Here is a 19,025-nt window from a genome sequence, read left to right on the forward strand (position 1 = left end):
AGGTAAAGGATAGAGGGATGAGGTAAAGGATAGAGGGATGAGGTAAAGGGTAGAGGGATGAGGTACAGGATAGAGGGATGAGGTAAAGGATAGAGGGATGAGGTAAATGATAGAGGGATGAGGTAAATGATAGAGGGATGAGGTAAATGAAAGAGGGATGAGGTAAAGGATAGAGGGATGAGGTAAATGATAGAGGGATGAGGTAAATGATAGAGGGATGAGGTAAAGGATAGAGGGATGAGGTAAAGGATAGAGGAATGAGGTAAATGATAGAGGGATGAGGTAAATGATAGAGGGATGAGGTAAAGGATAGAGGGATGAGGTAAAGGATAGAGGGATGAGGTAAAGGATAGAGGGATGAGGTAAAGGATAGAGGGAAGAGGTAAAGGATAGAGGGATGAGGTAAAGGATAGAGGGATGAGGTAAAGGATAGAGGGATGAGGTAAAGGGTAGAGGGATGAGGTACAGGATAGAGGGATGAGGTAAAGGATAGAGGGAAGAGGGAAAGGATAGAGGGATGAGGTAAAGGATAGAGGGATGAGGGATGAGGTAAAGGGTGATGTCAAGCCAAACAGATGAGTTATCTTCCCGTTTCTTCTCCTCATTTATCGATCTCCTTCAAATGGAGAAATTAGAAATACAGAATTATACATATTAAATTACAACTACTAACGCTGGCGTGCGTCACAATGTTGTTTCCCAATTTGTATGTCTTATAAAATTGAGAGGGACAAAATGGATGGGCTCATGTCAATGGTTCATATGAAGAGACTGACCGGGAACGCACCTGCTTCTTGGAACACACACACCTGCTGCTTAGGGGTAGTATGTTAGGGGTAGAAGGTTTGTGACCTGCTTAGACATTTATTCATCATTATTTAAAATCATCAACAATAAGCACAACATCCTCTGACCAATGGGGATGCGCCAGGTAATTGCTTTGAGTGAAGTGTAACTTGACCAGTTCAGGGAGGGGTGAACGAGACTAAACCATGAGGAGGACCATCATCACTACCAGGCCTGGCCAGCTGAGACCCTGTTACCCTACTCTGTAGGACAGTAACAATCTGTTATTAGCCCCAAAACCTACAGACTGAGCATACTGAAATGATGAATAAATCACTAGACCTGTAGACAGACACTTGTTGTCAACGGACCAAAATATTGAAAACATGTTGAATACTTTATACATAAAATTAAAGACCTACAGGTACCAGCAAAAATAAAGTAAGCACCAACATAAAGTGTCTTAATAGGGTGTTGGGCTGCATGGGTCACTTCCTCATGCCCTGGGGGAAGATGGTGATGTCATAGCTCCCAGCAGCCTAGAGGTGCTATTCATCCAAATCCAAAAAGTCTGGTGGTATTCACAACATATTTTCCATTCAGTGCATATGGCAGGGAATCTTTGAGTATATCCCTGTAAAAATGTATTGTTGTATAGAACTGTTTATGATTTCCATTCCAGAAGAAAGAGAGAGTTGTCTGTATCATGTTGAGAGTACTTCATTCACAAAACCCTAGTAAAACAGTTCTGTCTTTAAACTCTTTCCTAGAGCCAAAGCCAACAGCCCAGTAACTGTAACATAGCTGGATCACCACCCAGCAGTAACATAGCTAGCATACCTCTGCTCTGTAATAGCAGACTAGTGGGAAGACAACACCTGTTTCTCTGACTCAATCTCTGGCAGAGGACTGCTCTGTCCCACTACTCTACTGTTCCACAATTCAGCCCCATCCTGGACAGGTTATCAAAGGCTATTCTGTATGTGGAATCACAGTTGTATGTAATACTGTTTGTGTGTAAAATGTGTGTGTATGTGTTCCTCTTCCCATCCCACTGCCCTGCTGGTCTCTGACAGCCCCCTACTGTGGAGAATCCCCCTAAATACACACACCCCTCCCTTCACACACAAAGCCATTGTTAGTTAACTGAGTTAGAACAGTGCTGGGGGTTCATATAGGAAGTGATCTGTCACAATCCTGTCACGTTTCCAATCAGACTGTACTCCTAACTACAGCCTGGCGTATTATGTATTAATAATCTATTTAATCATGTATTATTCCTCATTAATTATTATACTGCCGGTTTGAACATTTAGCAGGTCCTACTTGGACCAAACTAGTACTGAAAGCCAGAGAGTTTCTCCACATCTGTACTGCACAGGGCAGATGGTAGGATATGTTTGCTGGAGTACATAACTGTTGCTTATGAAGGTGTGTCTGTGTTTCTGTAGAGAGTGTTCGTAGCTTCTGTAGCTGTTTGAATTCATTCAGGAAGAACCCTGCAAACAGTAATAAGTCACTAAGTCTTCAGGACATTGTGTCATGGTCCCCTGTAGGTTTAGTCTAGTTCGTGGTTGGTGCCCATGATGTCCCCGAGGTCGTTTTTAGGTCGTTTTTGGGACGTGTCATGGTTCCCTGGTTGTTTTGTGCAGTTACCGGTTTGTCTTGAGGATGTCCCTGGGCAACTTTTTAGGACTTTCTTGGGACGTCCACGGGACAAACTGGCAACTAGACAAAACCTCCAGGGGACCATGACACAACGTCCAAATAAAGTCACAAGTACATCCTTGGGGACGTCCTCGGGACAAAGCAGGAACTATGAAAATGTCCTCCAGAGTACTTCCCTTGGGACTGTCATGCTGCGTCCTAAAGACTAATAAAATAACAGTCCTGAGAATGTCCTAAAAAGGTCCTGACATGGTCTGACGTGGTCCTTAGTGACATCCGGGTATCTTACAGGGAACTGACTACACAAAGGACCACCAGAGATTGTTCCCCTTAGGACCATCTGCAATGTAAAAAAATGACCTATTAAAAAAAGTATTGGTAACATCTTAAAAAAAGTTCTGACATGGTCCACCAGAGAAAGTTCCCTTTGGACCATCATGCGATGTTCTTAGAACATCAGAGGGATAACATTGTGCCGAAACCCTCAAGGGATCTAATGGGAACGTCGCTGAATGTCCTCAGGACTTCCCCTGTTTGCTGGGCTGGTCCTCCTAACACACTGACTTTACAGTGAGGAATCTCCCTCTGCCACCAACCATTCATTCTTGTTCTGCTCTCCTACCCTACACATGAAATGAAATGTGATTTAAAAGTACTTGCTGCTACTGTTCCGTACTGACCATACCATATATACCACAGGCCTATAATGACCTACCACAGGCAGCGAACCCTGTCCGCAACCTGTGTGTGTTTGTGTGTTTGTGTGTGTGTCGGCTAGCCGTGGTATCATACACTTCCCACACTGTGATCAGGCCAGCGGAGAGTGTAATCTCTCTGAGGAGAGAGAGGGATGAGAAAGGAAAGATAAAGGGATAACATCCTTTATCCCTCTCATCCCTCTCTCTCCTCTGAGTTCTTCTCAGGCCTGACAGAATGACAAGTGTATAACTGTAGCCTTAAAGAGGAAATCACACTAATTGGCAGCTAATTCCTTACTCCCCTGAGCTAGTCTTTGTCCTGCTGTCCAGTCCTGCTCCCTACAGCCCAGGGAAGTCCCTCTGAGAGCCCCAGCAGGGCAGCTTGTCTAGGCCGGGTTCTCTGAGGCCTACCCACTGGGGCCTGTCACTGAAGCCTGGACCTGGAGTTTGGAGCCCCCCCTCACAGCAGGCACCCTGCTGGGCACATCTCTGCCAGAGCGACAGGAGAGCCGGCCCCGAATCAGCCAGCCCGGCCCCCCTTGTCACATAACCTTTCACTCTATTCACACACACTCTACAAACATATAAATTCACACACTCATATTATCGCTGAACACACATGCACACTCTGTAAAAATGACCCTACACACATACTACAAATACACAAGGTCTCTATAAAAGCAAATACAGCAACAAACTCTACAGACATACACACACTCTCTCCAGCTACTGTACTTCCACTCTGCAGGTGATTGACGGGTGTTTGCAGGGCTGCTGTCAGGAAGACATGTGACATATGTGAGTCCCGCCCCCCTGTCATGTCCGACTACCCATGAGGCCTTTGTGCTGCTGGCGCAGGTGGCAGGAGACGCCAGGACCCCGCCACAGAGAGACAGGAAGGGCTAGAATAACACACACACACACATCAGTTGTCAACCTCCCCCCTCAGGTGTCCATGGCTGGGGCTATACTCCGGGAACGCCTGCCTCCTCTAGATGTCTCTATCCTGCCTCTCAGCACCCACAGGGAGAAAGACAGAGAAAGAGGGAGAGACCTCCAGTAGATGACAGAAAGTGGGGGAAAGAGAGGAATCTGGAGAGACAGAATGGGGCAAGAAAAGTGGTTGAATGGGAGGAAGTGGTGTGTATTCTTTGTGAGGGGGCAGTGTGTGAGTGGAATGTGTGTGTGATAAAGGGCCTTGGCAGCTCTCCTCTGCTTGCCTACTGCTACAATGGTATCATTGACAGGCAGGAGAACGGGCTATTGAGGGATGCGGGTAGTGACACCACACAGTGTTGTGAATGTTTGGCATAGCTGGCATTGCATTCCCTCTCGTGCCCTCCACAGGGCTCCAGGCTTATCATGCATTCTTCTCCACTTTCTCTGCCCCCTCAGCCTTTGTCTCGCTCTCTCTCTCTCTCTCTCTCTGTGTGTGTGTGTGTGTGTGTGTGTGTGTGTGTGTGTGTGTGTGTGTGTGTGTGTGTGTGTGTGTGTGTGTGTGTGTGTGTGTGTGTGTGTGTGTGTGTGTGTGTGTGCGCGCGCGCGTGTGTGTGTGTGTGTGTGTGTGACATGGACATGACAAAATAACATAACATAAACAGTGGAAGACAAAACATAGTGGGAATTCAAGCAAGCATAACACAAGTATAACGTCTCTCTGAGCTCTGAGGGTCATTTCTGAGATGATAGTATTAAATGCCTGCATGATAGATGATAGTATAACATGCCTGTATGAGAAACTAATAAGTGGAACCTGTGTCCATCTGAGCAGAACATCAATAGAAGACCTGATTGAAAACCCAGAATCATTTAAAATCCTGGTCTTCCCTAAATGATGCATCGTCATGCTGTGTCCTACTGAAGGAGACTTGACCCTGCTTGTACAGAGACAGGTTCTGTTACCGAAGCATTCTGAAGAGAGAGAGTTATAGTGTATTGTGTAGAGAGAGAAGATGAGGCTAGCAGAGCTGTTATTGTGGGCAACTGATCCAGTCCAGGGGACAGGAAGAGATTTGGACTGGATCTGTGTCCTGCTCCTCCTACTTTCCCTCACCCTTTACACCCACTCAGCCTTCCTCACCATCTTACAAAAAACTACAGATTTTATAAAGAGAAGACAAACATTCCTGCAACCAACCCCCAGCTCCCCCTTCTCCCCCCATCTTCTCTTCTCTCATGCAAAGTTTCAAGTTTTATTAGTCGTATGTACAGGATACACATGGTATACACCGTCCAATAAGAAGCTTACTTGCAGGATCCTTCTCGACAACGCAACAACAATAAGAAATAAGAAAAGATAAGAACACAAGCATAATGTAAATGGCTCAGTAGAATAGAATAAACAATTTAGCATCAGCATAATACAGGAAGGCACAGTTTATAGTCCAACATACAGCATACACGTGTTTTATGGAAGATGGGAAGGGGGGGCACGTTTTTTAAGAGTCTGGTAGCTGCAGATGTGATGTGTGTGTAACGTGAATGTGTGTGCGTGTGTGGATGAGTGTATATCTGTGTGGGTGTATGCGTGAGTGCATGTGTGCTAAGGTGCGGCGAGTGAGTGCAGGTGGTCAGTCCAGTTCAAGTGTTCAGCAGTCTTATGGCTTGTAGATAGAAATAGTCTCTGAGCCTTTTGGTATCAGACCTCATGCTCCGATACTGTCTGCCCCACGGTAAGAGCAGCCTGATGATGCTGTGGGCCTTCCTCAGGCACCGTTTCGAGTAGATGTCCTGGAAACATGTCCTGTGAAAGGTTGTTAAACGTTGAGGGAAACGTTGTTGTCCTGGCACCACAATGCTAGTTCCCTTACCTCCTCCCTATAGGCTGACTCGTCAATGTTGGTTATCTGGCCAACAACCGTAGTGTCGTCAGCAAACTTGATGATGGTGTTGATGTCGTGCAAAGCCACACAGTCGTGGGTAAACAAGGAGTACAGCAGAGGGCTGAGGACACACCCCTGGGGGGGCCCTTTGTTGAGTCATTGTGGAGGAGGTGTTGTTTCCAATCCTCACAGCATGTGGTCTGCCCGTCAGGAAGTCCAGGATCCAGTTGCAGAGGGTGGTGTCCAGACCCAGGGTTCTGAGCTTGGTGTCGAGCTTGGAGAGAACAATAGTTTTGAGAGGTAGGCAAATTGGAGTGGGCCCAGTGTGCCTGGCATGCTGGCCTTGATGTGGGCCATGACCAGCCTCTCCAAGCACTTCATGATGACCACCTTGAGTGCGACGGGGCACTCGTCATTTGGCCATGTTACCTTTTTTGGGGGGGGACTAGTACGATGGTGGTCTTCTTAAAGCAGGTCGGGACCGGTGATTTTAATGCAGGAAAACTGGATTCTGTTTTACCTAATTTCGACCAGCATGTCACCTGTGCAACTAGATCATCTTTACTCCACACACAGAGAAACATACAAAGCTCTCCCTCACTCTCCTGCTTACAAGCAAAAACTCAATCAATCAGTGATGCACTCAATACAGAAGAGGTCAAATTAAATGGATGGTAAGCTACAGGACTGTTTTGCTAGAATGGAATATGTTTGAATATTTATTTGAAGTCCATTGAGGAGTTTACCACATCAGTCACCAACTGGCATTAGAAGCCATGGATTACGGGCATCGTCAACACAGAGCTGAAAGCTACAGCTGTCGCTTTCAAGGAGCAGGACACTAATCTGGATTCTTAGAAGAAATCACACTACACCCCCCGACGAACCATCAAACAGGCAAAGAGTCAATACAGGGCTAAGATCGAATCTTACAACACCGGCTCTGATGCTTGTCGGATGTGGCAGGGCTTGCAAACTATCACGGATTACAAAGGGAAACCTAGCCGCGAGCTGCCCAGTGACGCGAGCCTACCAGATGAGCTTAATGCCTTCTATGCTCGCTTCGAGGTAAGCAACACTGAACCATGCATGAGAGCACCAGCTGTAGCGGACGACTGTGTGATCACGCTCTCCATAACCGATGTGAGTAAGACCTTTAAACAGGTTAACATACACAAGGCACTAGGGCCAGACAGATTACCAGGACATGTACTCTGAACATGCGCTGACCAGCTGGCAAATGTCTTCACTTACATTTTCAAACTTTCCCTGACCCAGTCTGTAATACCTACATGTTTCAAGCAGACCACCATAATCCCTGTGCACAAGGATGCTCTAAATGACTATCGCCCTGTATCACTCTCATCTGTAGCCATTAAATTCTCCATCCTCCCAGACACCCCGGACCCACTCCAATTTGCATACCCCCCCAAACAGATCCACAAATGACTCAATCTCTATTGCACTCTACACTGCCCTTTCCCACCTGGAAAAAAGGAACACCTACTTGAGAATTCTGTTTATTAACTACAACACAGAGTTCAACACCATAGTGCTCTCCAAGCTCATCACTAAGCTAAGGACCCTCGGATTAAACACCTCCCTCTGTAACTGGATCCTGGATTTACTGATGGGCTGCACCCAGGTGGTGAGCGTAGGCAATAACACATCCGCCACCCTCAACATGGGGGCCCCTCAGGGGTGCGTGCTTAGCCCCCTCCTGATCTCTCTGTTCACCCACGACTGTTTGGCAGCACACGACTCCAACACCATCATTAAGTTTACCGATGACGAGACAGTGGTAGGCCTGATCACCAACAATGATGAGACAGCCTACAGGTAGTAGGTCAGAGACCTGGCAGAATGGTACCATTACAACAACCTCTCCCTCAAGGTCAGCAAGATAAAGAAGCTGATTGTAGATTACAGGCAAGAGTTGAGCACGGCCCCAACAGGACTGTAGTGGAGCGGGTCAAGAGCTTCAAGTTGCTCGGTGTCTAAATCACTAAGGTTAAAACACACCGTGGCCCTCAGATCCTCCCAAAATTATACAGCTGCACCAAAGGGTATCGTTAGGGTGGGGAAAACATGAATGATTTATGCCCCAAATATTTGGAGAATTATTTGTTTATCATTTAAAAAACGCTAGATAAAAAATCTGTGATGAAAATTAAAACGTATAACCATAATCAGATCAGGCATCTCTACCTGACCATCCCGTTTGTACACCCCCCATAATGCGCATGGTTTGGTCCATTCTCCAGAAGGAGACAGTGGCTCCGGCATGTAGCCTCAGCATTCACGAGAGATAATCACTATGCCCCCCCCAAAAACGAAATTGGGTTTACAGAAAAGGAAAGAAAGGAAACAGAGACAGATACAGCAAAATTCAGGAAAACAATGACTCAATACGTTTTTTTCCCAGAAAAAAAACGAGGAGAAGGATTTGAGTGGTAAGTCAGTGCAGACGGCCTGCCAAACTGAGTAGCCTAGCTAGCCAATATAGCTAGCTTGATAGCTTGCTAGCTACAGGTAGCTGCCTACCGTGGACTCACTCGGCTCGGTCAGAGCAGTAATTATTAACATGATGATGATGAGCTACCACTACCAGCTATGGCTAGCTAATTAGCTATTAGTTAGATATTATAACTGTATTCCTAAATATTTCCGTGATATTTTTTAGCTAGCTAGACTAAAGTAAAAACCTAACATGTAGCCTACTGTGGATACTACTACTGCTACTGTAGACTACTGCTGTAGACAAACAGCAGACGTTGGAGGTGAGGCAGTTGTTTTGTAGTAGCAGCAATAACTAGACCATTTCTAAATTGTAAGGTTAGGCACATAATGACTTAGACACACTTAAATACGTATTCTATTTGATATGTATACTGTTAAAACGTTTTTCTTTCAGTGGTAGATTTTTAGTATGGTAACCTTTGTAGGAGCGAACATTAAACCTAAAATGCCCTTTGTTTACTCACTTCCTAATGCCTAGAGAGCCCCAGGTAGGCAGAATCTCAGCAGAAAGCTGTCAGACAGACTCTGATGCAGAGGAGATAAAGAGTAGCAGCACCAGATTGTTTAACCTTTATTTAAAAACTGCTTGTTAAATCTCTTCTGTCACTCCTTCACTGGGCCGGCAGGTAGCCTAGTGGTTAGAGCGTTGGACTAGTAATCGAAAGGTTGCAAGATCAAATCCCCGAGCTGACAATGTAAAAATCTGTAGTTCTTCCCTTGAACAATGCAGTTGTAATTGAAAATAAGAATTTGTTCTAAACTGACTTGCAAGTTGAAATTTCTTATTTTCAATGACTGCCTAGTGGGTTAACTGCGTTGTTCAAGGGAAGAACTACATTTATTTTTACCTTGTCAGCTCGGGGACTTGATCGTGCAACTTTTCAGTTACTAGTCCAACGCTCTAACCACTAGGCTACCTGCCGGCCCAGTGAAGGAGTGACAGAAGAGATTTAACAAGCACGTAATAAGGGAAAGGAAGAGTATGGACAGATTCGAGGTGAGGAAGATGCGCTTTTAGATGATCCAGCACTGTGGCCAGAGAAAGTACAAGACCATAAAAGAGAAGCTATTGTTCGCAGACTAACCAACAGGTGTGGTGAGGAGACAGAACTGTATAAAATCATGCCCCCAGACTTCCCCAACTATTTACAGTACTCGATTATATGTGATGCAACTCCAGACATTTCCCATACTGAACAAAATGTATTATTGGTGAGATATGTACACAAAGATAAAGTTCAGGGAACAGGTGAATGGAAAATAATTAGACATTTTCTTGACTTTAAAGACTTTGCTAGAAAGACAGGCAGTGAATTTTCTGAAATGATTTTGTGTGCATTGGAAGGGTATTGACATAGCAGATTGCCCTGGTCAAGGCTATGATAATGGTGCAAATATGTCAGGGAAGGTGAGGGAGTTCAAGCAGACATACTGTAAACGAATCCACTGGCCACATACTCACCTTGTGCCTCCCGTACTCTTAATCTTGTGGGTGTACATACATGTAGCTCAGTCGTGCCCAGAAGAATCAACTTTTTGGGCTGTGTAAATCGTCTTTACAATCTGTTGAGTGCCAGCCCAGAGTGATGGGCCATTCTCAAGGAAAAGACTGGCTGCTGTCTTCACTGCTTTTTACCCCCTTTTTCATTTTTCATTTCATGGTAACCAACTGTTAGTAATTACTATCTTGTCTCATCGCTACAACTCCCGTACGGGCTCGGGAGAGACGAAGGTCGAAAGCCATGCATCCTCCGAAACACAACCAAGCAGCACTGCTTCTTAGCACAGTGCGCCTCCAACCCAGAAGCCAGCAGCACCAATGTGTCAGAGGAAACACCGTGCACCTGGCTACCTTAGTTAGCGTGCACTGTGCCCGGCCCGCCACAGGAGTCGCTGGTGCGTGATGAGACAAGGATATCCCTACCGGCCAAACCCCCCCCCTAACCCAGACGACGCTAGGCCAATTGTGCATCGCCCCACAGACCTCCCAGTCGCTGCTGGCTGTGACAGAGCCTGGGCACAAACCCAGAGTCTCTGGTGGCACAGCTAGCGCTGCGATGCAGTGCCCTAGACCACTGCGCCACCCGGGACGTCTCAGACAGGAAATATTTATCTGAGGCGCTACAGGAAGAAATACAGGCTCTGTGTCATCAATGGGACGCTCTTCTGGCAGAATCCTCCAAGGTGGCAAATGAAATGGGTGGAACTACTCAGCTTCACAGTGAACAGAGGAGCTGCCAGAAAAAGAACATGTTTCCCTGATGAGACTGAAGATGACATAGCAAATGAACAGAAGTCAGACACTGGATTTCACAACACAGTGTTTTATGTGGCTCTGGATGGTATAATCAGTCATTTGGACATGCGGTTCCAAACGATTGCAACTATATGTGAGGAGTTTTCACCAATACTTACATTTAGGAAAATGACTGAAAACCAAATTCATGAATCTTGCCACAAATTGAGAAACAAGTACTCCAAAGATCTCACAGATGGATTTGAAAATGAAGTGTGACATCTAAAAACGATATATGGTGCCCCTTTATCAGATGGTCTTTCTCCTGTAGAGCTCCTAAATGCCATCCACAAGATGCAGCTACAGAGCATTTTTGGAGAGGTGTGCACTGCACAGCAAATCTTCTGTACAATACCTGTAACAGTTGCTGGAGGTGAACGTGCCTCCAGTAAGCTGAAACTTATAAAGAACTATCTAAGATCTACAATGTGCCAAGACAGGTTGAACAGCATTGCCATTATTTCAATTGAAAACCAGTTAGCTAGAAAATGTTAATTTAGGGACTTTTAATTTAATTTTAATTTAAGCAAGTCAGTTAAGAACAAATTCTTATTTATAATAACAACCTACCAGGGAACAGTGGGTTAACTGCCTTGTTGAGGGGCAGACCAACAGATTTTTACCTTGTTAGCTCCGGGATTCAATCCAGCAACCTTTTGGTTACTGGCTCAACACTCTAACCACTAGGCTACCTGCCACCCCAATTGAGTTCGCTCACAAGAAAGCTAGACGCTGGGCTCTTGGTGCAGTGTAACCTCTGAGTTTTGTTTACAGCGAACAAACACAAGGACACATGCCTTAACCTGTTCTACCCAAGCCTGCCCAGGGATGGGCAAAATACTGTTTCAGAGTATGTTTTGCTATGGTTTATCTCCTGTTGAACTTACTCAGGAATACCCACATAATGTCTTGACACTACAGTTCCAGTTTCATAGATGCTTGTTCTCTGTAGGTACCACATTTATGCCTGCAGTACACATAGTTCAGGATTTTATTTTATTTTGGGTATGTTATTTAGACATATCTTTAGGAATTATGATAGGGCAGAAGATTGTTAGCCTTGTTTATAAGAATTGGTAATACATTATTTCATCTGAAATCTGGATTATTGGTAATTTCTTCATTAAAACTGACTACAATACCATAAATTTAAAAAGAAGTCACAAATTGTGTAGTTATTTATAAAAAAGCATCATAAAAATCTCATGACACAGACAGCTTTTGTTAACATTAGGATCCACAAATGTTTGCAATACTGTTAATATAGGCAAAGGACAAAGGTGGAAACTAGAATCTGCAAAATTATAGTAAGAAGCTTCTAGTTAGTATATTTAGTAACACATATTGTTCGGCATGATATTTTAACCTGACACATTCTGATTTCTATGTTAGGGGTCTGATAGTGTTTTTTTCATGGGGACCCAAAATTCTGGCAACGCCCCTGGCTGCACCACAGAAAGCATCTTGATTAGCTGAATCACACCACTTGAGTGACCAAAAGGTGCTACAGATGGGAGTGTGTACAGCCCAGTACAGTGCCTTCAGAGAGTATTCATGACTTGTTCCACATCTTGTTGTGTTACAACCTGAATTCAAAATGGATTAAATATGATTTGTTTCTACACACAACAACACCCCATAATAACAAAGTGAAAATGTTTTGAAAAATTCAATACAGAAATATCGAATTCACATAAGTATTCACACCCCTGAGTCAATGCATGTTGAGTTGTCAAACATCAATTCAAGTTTGAGTCTGTATTGTCTTTTTGCGTCCCTAATGGGTTTGCGAAGCTCTTACCTGCTTGCCTTGTATGCCTCACGCATCACCCACAAAGTCATTGGGGTTCGTTCTGCTGATATTGAATGCTGCAGCGCAGGCTCTCAGCATGGTACGGATTTTTCCGTTCATTCTGGGTTTTTGGTTGGGGTATGTCCGGCTTGTTATAGTGGGTACAACATCATCAACACATTTCCTAATGAAGCCTGTGACTGACGAAGTATATTCCTCAATGTTGATGGATGAGTCCTGGGTGGATGAATCTTTGAACATATTCCAATCAGTATTCTCGAAGTGCTGCAGCATTGAGTCTGCCTGCCGGATATGGTGCCCACATGTGAGCCATCACACACACACAGAGCACATGCACGCACGCACATACACACACATACACACACACAGCTTTTGCTGTACCAGTTCAGTGCCAGGGTGTTGTAAGTCAGTGTTTGATCTCCTGGCGTTGCAGCTGTAACATGACTCTGCTGTTGTTTAGCGTGTGTGTACACGTGCATGTCTGCGTGTGTGTGTGAGAAAAAGAGAGTGTGTGCTTGGTGCAGCTATAAAGTAAGTCTGCTCATGTTCAGTATGTGTATATCTGCTAACGCTCTCTTTCTTTCACATGACACCTCACTACAAATATCTCAGACTGTGCTGTACATAGTACGACTTGGTGATTAGTTTCAGACTGCTGCATTAAAGATCTGCCCTACAGCAAGTCATCAGTATCTCTGCATCTATTACATAGCCTTCATTGGCATACAAATAAAACAGTGGTATTCACAGCAGACGCCTTAAACACACCAGATACTTCTAAATGGCTGTATTATGTCCTGAGCTCATAGTCTTTATGTCTTTCTGTAGTATGTTGGGTCTGATGTAGGCTATTGGCTCGTGCAATCAAACAACACACACACACACACACACACACAGCCCATTAAATCCTACGATCTCCTGGGATGTTCCTGGAGCAGAATCAGAGCCTCTTCAACACCGCCCTGGGAATAACATTAACACAAGGAATTATCCATCAACCATTCCTGACACACCTGGGAATACTTTATAATGGGTGCTGTGTGTGTGTGTTGTCTGTTTCTGCACTGCTGAGTTTGCATTTGCAGTAACACGTGAGACTGTGTATTATCTGTTTGGAGTGATAAAGCAGAGAGATGGAGGCGATGAGAGGAAAGTCCTGACACATTCTGCTCTAACTCCTGATAAGTGCACGTGGGATAATGAACGTAAACTCTGTAAAGGTGCACTGCAGGTCAACAGCACTAATTCAAATACACTCCCTTCATGCTCTGTGCCAAGCTACTGTAGAACAGGAGTGGATCATGCACTCTCTGAATGTACTGTAGTCTGTGGAGTTTGGGCTCCAGGGAAGTTGCCTTCAGATTTAGGATCATCTTAGGCCTACCTCACACATTTCCCATCCTTAACCATTAGGAGGGAAAACTAAAGAACTGGCTTCAGATAAGTGTCTAGGGGTATTCTGGGGTTTGGCCCTGAGAACCCAGAGATTTAGTCCGGTTATTCCCAACCAGCCCCTGGCTTTCAGCCGACTCACATTCCACAACTTTTAGACTTCCAGACAACTCCAGATTTCCAGGGGAGACAGCATTGGAGCGCTCACATGACATTCCCAAAAAAGGCTGTTTGGCCCAAAACTACCCAGCATGCTCCACATGACTCAACCAGCCAGGAATTACAGTGAGAGACGCAGAGTGACCAGACCACCCCCCCCCCCCCCCCCCCCCCCCCCCCACACACACACACAGTCCTGCTCTCACACTCAGGGTCCTATGTTTGTGTCTATGACAGTATTGGTCAGAGTATCCCAATAGTGTATGAGTCTAATCTGTAGGCTTCTGACTAACGCCTGTTTATAACAACACTCTGTCTTCCCGGACACTTCCCTGGCAGCTGCCATACACACTGGACTACTCATTAGCAGTGTCACATAGTTTCACATACACATGAACACACACACACACACACACACGCCACATACTCGCACACACATATTACAGCTTTACACAGGCACACACAAAATCCGAGGAATGTTCTAGAAAACTAGAGCGGTTCTGTGTGTGTATGCCCTGTAGTGGGAGTAGAGGTCGGGAGCAGGACGGGGCTTTGAACACACAGAGTGTGTAGTACTGTATGTAACCCAGTGAGTGTGTTAATGTATTTTCCTCCTATAGAGTTTAAGCAGTCTATTTAACAGTAAAGACAGGCAGATCCCATTTCAGCAGTAGGACCAGCTGGGAAAAGGGAGTTTGACGCTAACTGAAAGTACTTTTTCAAGGATGGTTGGATACCTGTAATTTCTAGCCCTGACCGAGGTCTCATATAGGAGATTAGCAATGACTCAGCTGGGGTCAGAGATGAAACAAGCAGTACACAGCAGAGTACAATACAGTACGGCTCTCCGTGAGCTGCATGTGTCTATCATCCAGTCTCTGCGTTTAAGAGGACATTGGACAGTTCCTCTACGTACTACACTACCCATATCGTAACCTTATCCATCAGGAGGGGAAATGCTAACTGACTTCAGAACAGCATCTAAGGGTTAGGTGCGTGAAAGAAAGGGTGAGAGAGAAAGGGTGAGAGTGAGAGGGAGAGAGACCTCAAACAATGGACGATTCTCCTGAAGCCTCTCTCTCGCTCTTGCCGGCGGAAGAGAAAAACTCTCCTCATTAATTCTCACTGACAACTTTGTGAAAACAATGAAATTCAATCATGGCCAATTACTGAGAACATGAGAGGAGTGAAGGGGAGAGCCAGACACAACAGACTTGTTGGGGTAGGCCTGATAACCATTGACGATGAGACAGCCTAAAGGGAGGAGGTCAGTGACCTGGCAATGTGCTGCCAGGACAACAACCTCTCCCTCAACAAGTAAAAGGAGCTGATTGAGGACTACAGGAAACGGAGGGCCGAGCACACCCCCATGCACATCGACGGGTCTGTAGTGGAGCGGGTAGAGAGTTTCAAGTTCCTTGGTGTCCACATCCCTAAGGAATTAACATGGTTCACACACACCAACACAGTCTTGAAGAGGGCACAACAACGAATCTTCCCCCTCAAGAAGCTGTAAAGATTTGGCATGGGCCCTCAGATCCTCAAAACGTTCTACAGCTGCACCATTGACAGCATGTTCACTGCAGTGGAGGCCGCTTAGGGAGGACGGCTCATAATAATGGCTGGAACAGAGTAAATGGATTGGCATAAAACGCATGGAATTTGATACCATTCCACCTATTCCGCTTCAGCCATTACCACAAGCCTGTCCTCCCCAATTAAGGTGCCACCAACCTCCTGTGGTTGACTGGCTGTATCCCTGCTTGCTATAGCATCTGCTTGGTATCCGACCGCAAGACGCAACAGAGGGTAGTGGGTGCGGCCCAGTACATCACTGGGGCTGTGCTCCCTGCCATCCTGGACCTCTATACCAGGTGGTGTCAGAGGAAGGCCCTAAAAATGGTCAATGCCACCCAAGTCACACACTGTTCTCTCTGCTACAGCACGGCAAGCGGTACCAATGCACCAAGTCTGGAACCAACAGGACGCTGAACAGCTTCTACACCCATGCCATAAGACTGCTAAATACAGTAGTTAACCAACTAGTACCCGGATTATCTGCGTTGACTCTTTTTGCACAAACTCTTTTCACTCATCATATGTTGCTTCATTCACCTGACAGGTGTGGCATATCAAGAATTTGATTAAACTTAAAAATTACACACCTTGTGCTCGGGACAATAAAAGGCCACTCTAAAATATGAAGTTTTGTCACACAACACAATGTCACAGATGTCTCAAGTTTTGAGGGAGCGTGCAATTGGCATGCTGACCGCAAGAATGTCCACCAGAACTGTTTCCAGAGAATTTATCTTCCATAAGCCGCCTCCAATGTAATTTTAGAGAAATTGGCAGTACGTCCAAACTGCCTCACAACCGCTACCCACGTGAAACCACGCCAGCCCAGGGCCTCCACAGCCGGCTTCTTCATCTGCGGGATCGTCTGAGCCCAGACACCCGGACAGCTGATGAAACTGTGGGTTTACACAACCAAATAATTGCACAAATGGTCAGAAATAGTCTCAGCAGGGTCTTGACCTCACTGCAGTTCGGCTTCTTTCCCGACTTCAGTAGGCAAATGCTCACCTTGGGTGGCCATGGGCACGCTAGAGAAGTGTTCTCTTCACGGATGAATCACAGTTTCAACTGTACCGGGCAAATGGCACATAGCGTGTATTGCATTGTGAGGGCGAGCGGTTTGCTGATGTAAACGTTGTTGAATGGAGTGCCCCATGGTGGCAGTGGGGTTATGGTATGGGCAGGCATAAGCTACGGACAACGAACACAATTCTATTTTATCAATGTTAATTTGAATGTACAGAAATACCGTGACAGAACCCTGAGGCCCATTGTCATGCCTTTCATCGACCACCATCACCTCATGTTTCAGCATGATAATGCATGGCCCCATGTAGCAAGGATATGTAGAGCTGAAAATGACCCAGTTCTTCCATGGCCTGCATACTCACCAGACATGTCACCCATTGACTATGTTTGGACAGCGTGTTCCAGTTCCTGCCAATATCCAGCAACTTTGCACAGCCATTTAAGAGGAGTGGGGCAACATTCCACAGGCCACAATCAACAGCCTGATAAACTCTTTGAGCAGGAGATGTGTCGTACTGCATTAAGCAAATGGTGTTCACACCAGATACTGACTGGTTTTCTGATCCACGCCCAAACTTTTCTTTGAAGGTATCAGTGACCAAAATATGCATAACGTGCATTCGGAAAGCATTCAGACCCCTTCCCTTTTTCCACATTTTTTTAGGATACAGCCTTATTCTAAAACTGAATGAGTGAAATGTTTCATCATCAGTGTACAGTACCTCATAATGACAAAGGGAAAAAAAGGGGTTTTAGATAAAACATTAAAAAAGCTTATTTAGATCTCTTAGACCCTTTCCTGTTGAGCTCAGGCGCATCCTGTTTCTATTGATCATCCTTGAGATGTTTCTACAACTTGATTGGAGTCCACCTGTGCTAAATTTAATTGATTGGACATGATTTGGAAAGGCACACACCTGTCTATTAAAGGTTTCACAGTTGACAGTGCATGTCAGTGCAAAAACCAAGCCAAGGGGTCGAAGGAATTGTCTGTAGAGCTCCGAATCAGGATTGTGTCGAGGCACAGATCTGGGGAAGGGCACCAAAAGAATTCTGCATTATTGAAGGTCCCCAAGAACACAGTGGCCTCCATCCTTCTTAACTGCAAGAAGTTCGGAACCACCAACCCTCCTCCTAGAGCTGGCCGCCCTGCCAAACTGAGCAATTGGGGGAGAAGGGCATTGGTTAGGGAGGTGACCAAGAACCTGATGGTCACTCTGACAGAGCTCCAGAGTTCCTCTGTGGAGATGGGAAAATCTTCCCTAAACCCAACCATCTCTGCAGCACTACACCTATCAGGCCTTTATGCTAGAGTGGCCAGACGGAAGCCACTCCTCAGTAAAAGGCACATGACAGCCTGCTTGGAGTTTGCCAAAAGGCACCTAAAGGACTCTCAGACCATGAGAAACAAGATTATCTGGTCTGATGAAACCAACTCTTTTGCCTGAATGCCAACCGTCACGTTTGGAGGAAACCTGGCACCATCCCTACGGTGAAGCATGGTGGTGTCAGCATCGTGCTGTGGGGATGGTTTCAGCAGCAGGGACTGGTAGGCTAGTCACGATCAAGGGAAAGATGAACCAAGCAAAATACAGAGAGATCCTTGATGAAAACGCTTTGGGACAAGTCTATGAATGTCCTTGAGTGGCCCAACCAGAGCCTTAAAACCGATCTTACATCTCTGGAGAGACCTGAAAATAGCTGTGCAGTGACGCTCCCCATCCAACCAGACAGAGCTTGAGAGGATCTGCAGAGAAGAATGGGAGAAACTCCCATACAGTTGTGCCAAGCTTGTAGTGTTATACCCAAGAAGGCTGTAATTGCTGCAAAAGGTTCTTCAACAAAGTACTGAGTAAAAGGTCTGAATTCTTAAGTAAATGTCAAATGTCAAATAATTAAAAAAATTATATAAATTATAATTATAATTTTGTTCAGTGTACATACAGTATTTACTACCTCAATTACCTCGTACCCCTGCACATCGACTTGGTAGTGGTACCCTGTGTAGAGTATATAGCCAAGTTATCGTTACTCATTGTGTTACAATTTGTTTCTATTATTCTGCTATTTTTCTCTCTGCATTGTTGGGTAGGGCCCGTAAGTAAGCATTTCACTGTTAGTCTACACCTGTTGTTTACGAACCATGTGAGTACGTGCTTTCATTTGCATGCCTGCGATTCCTATAGCTGACGGATGGCAGGGAAATCTCCAGCAGAAGTTCGGTTTTATAAGAATGAAATAAGTTTCAGACCTGTTAGTCTGAT

Source organism: Oncorhynchus kisutch, linkage group LG2 (genome assembly GCF_002021735.2).
Source record: "Oncorhynchus kisutch isolate 150728-3 linkage group LG2, Okis_V2, whole genome shotgun sequence".
NCBI lineage: Eukaryota > Metazoa > Chordata > Actinopteri > Salmoniformes > Salmonidae > Oncorhynchus > Oncorhynchus kisutch.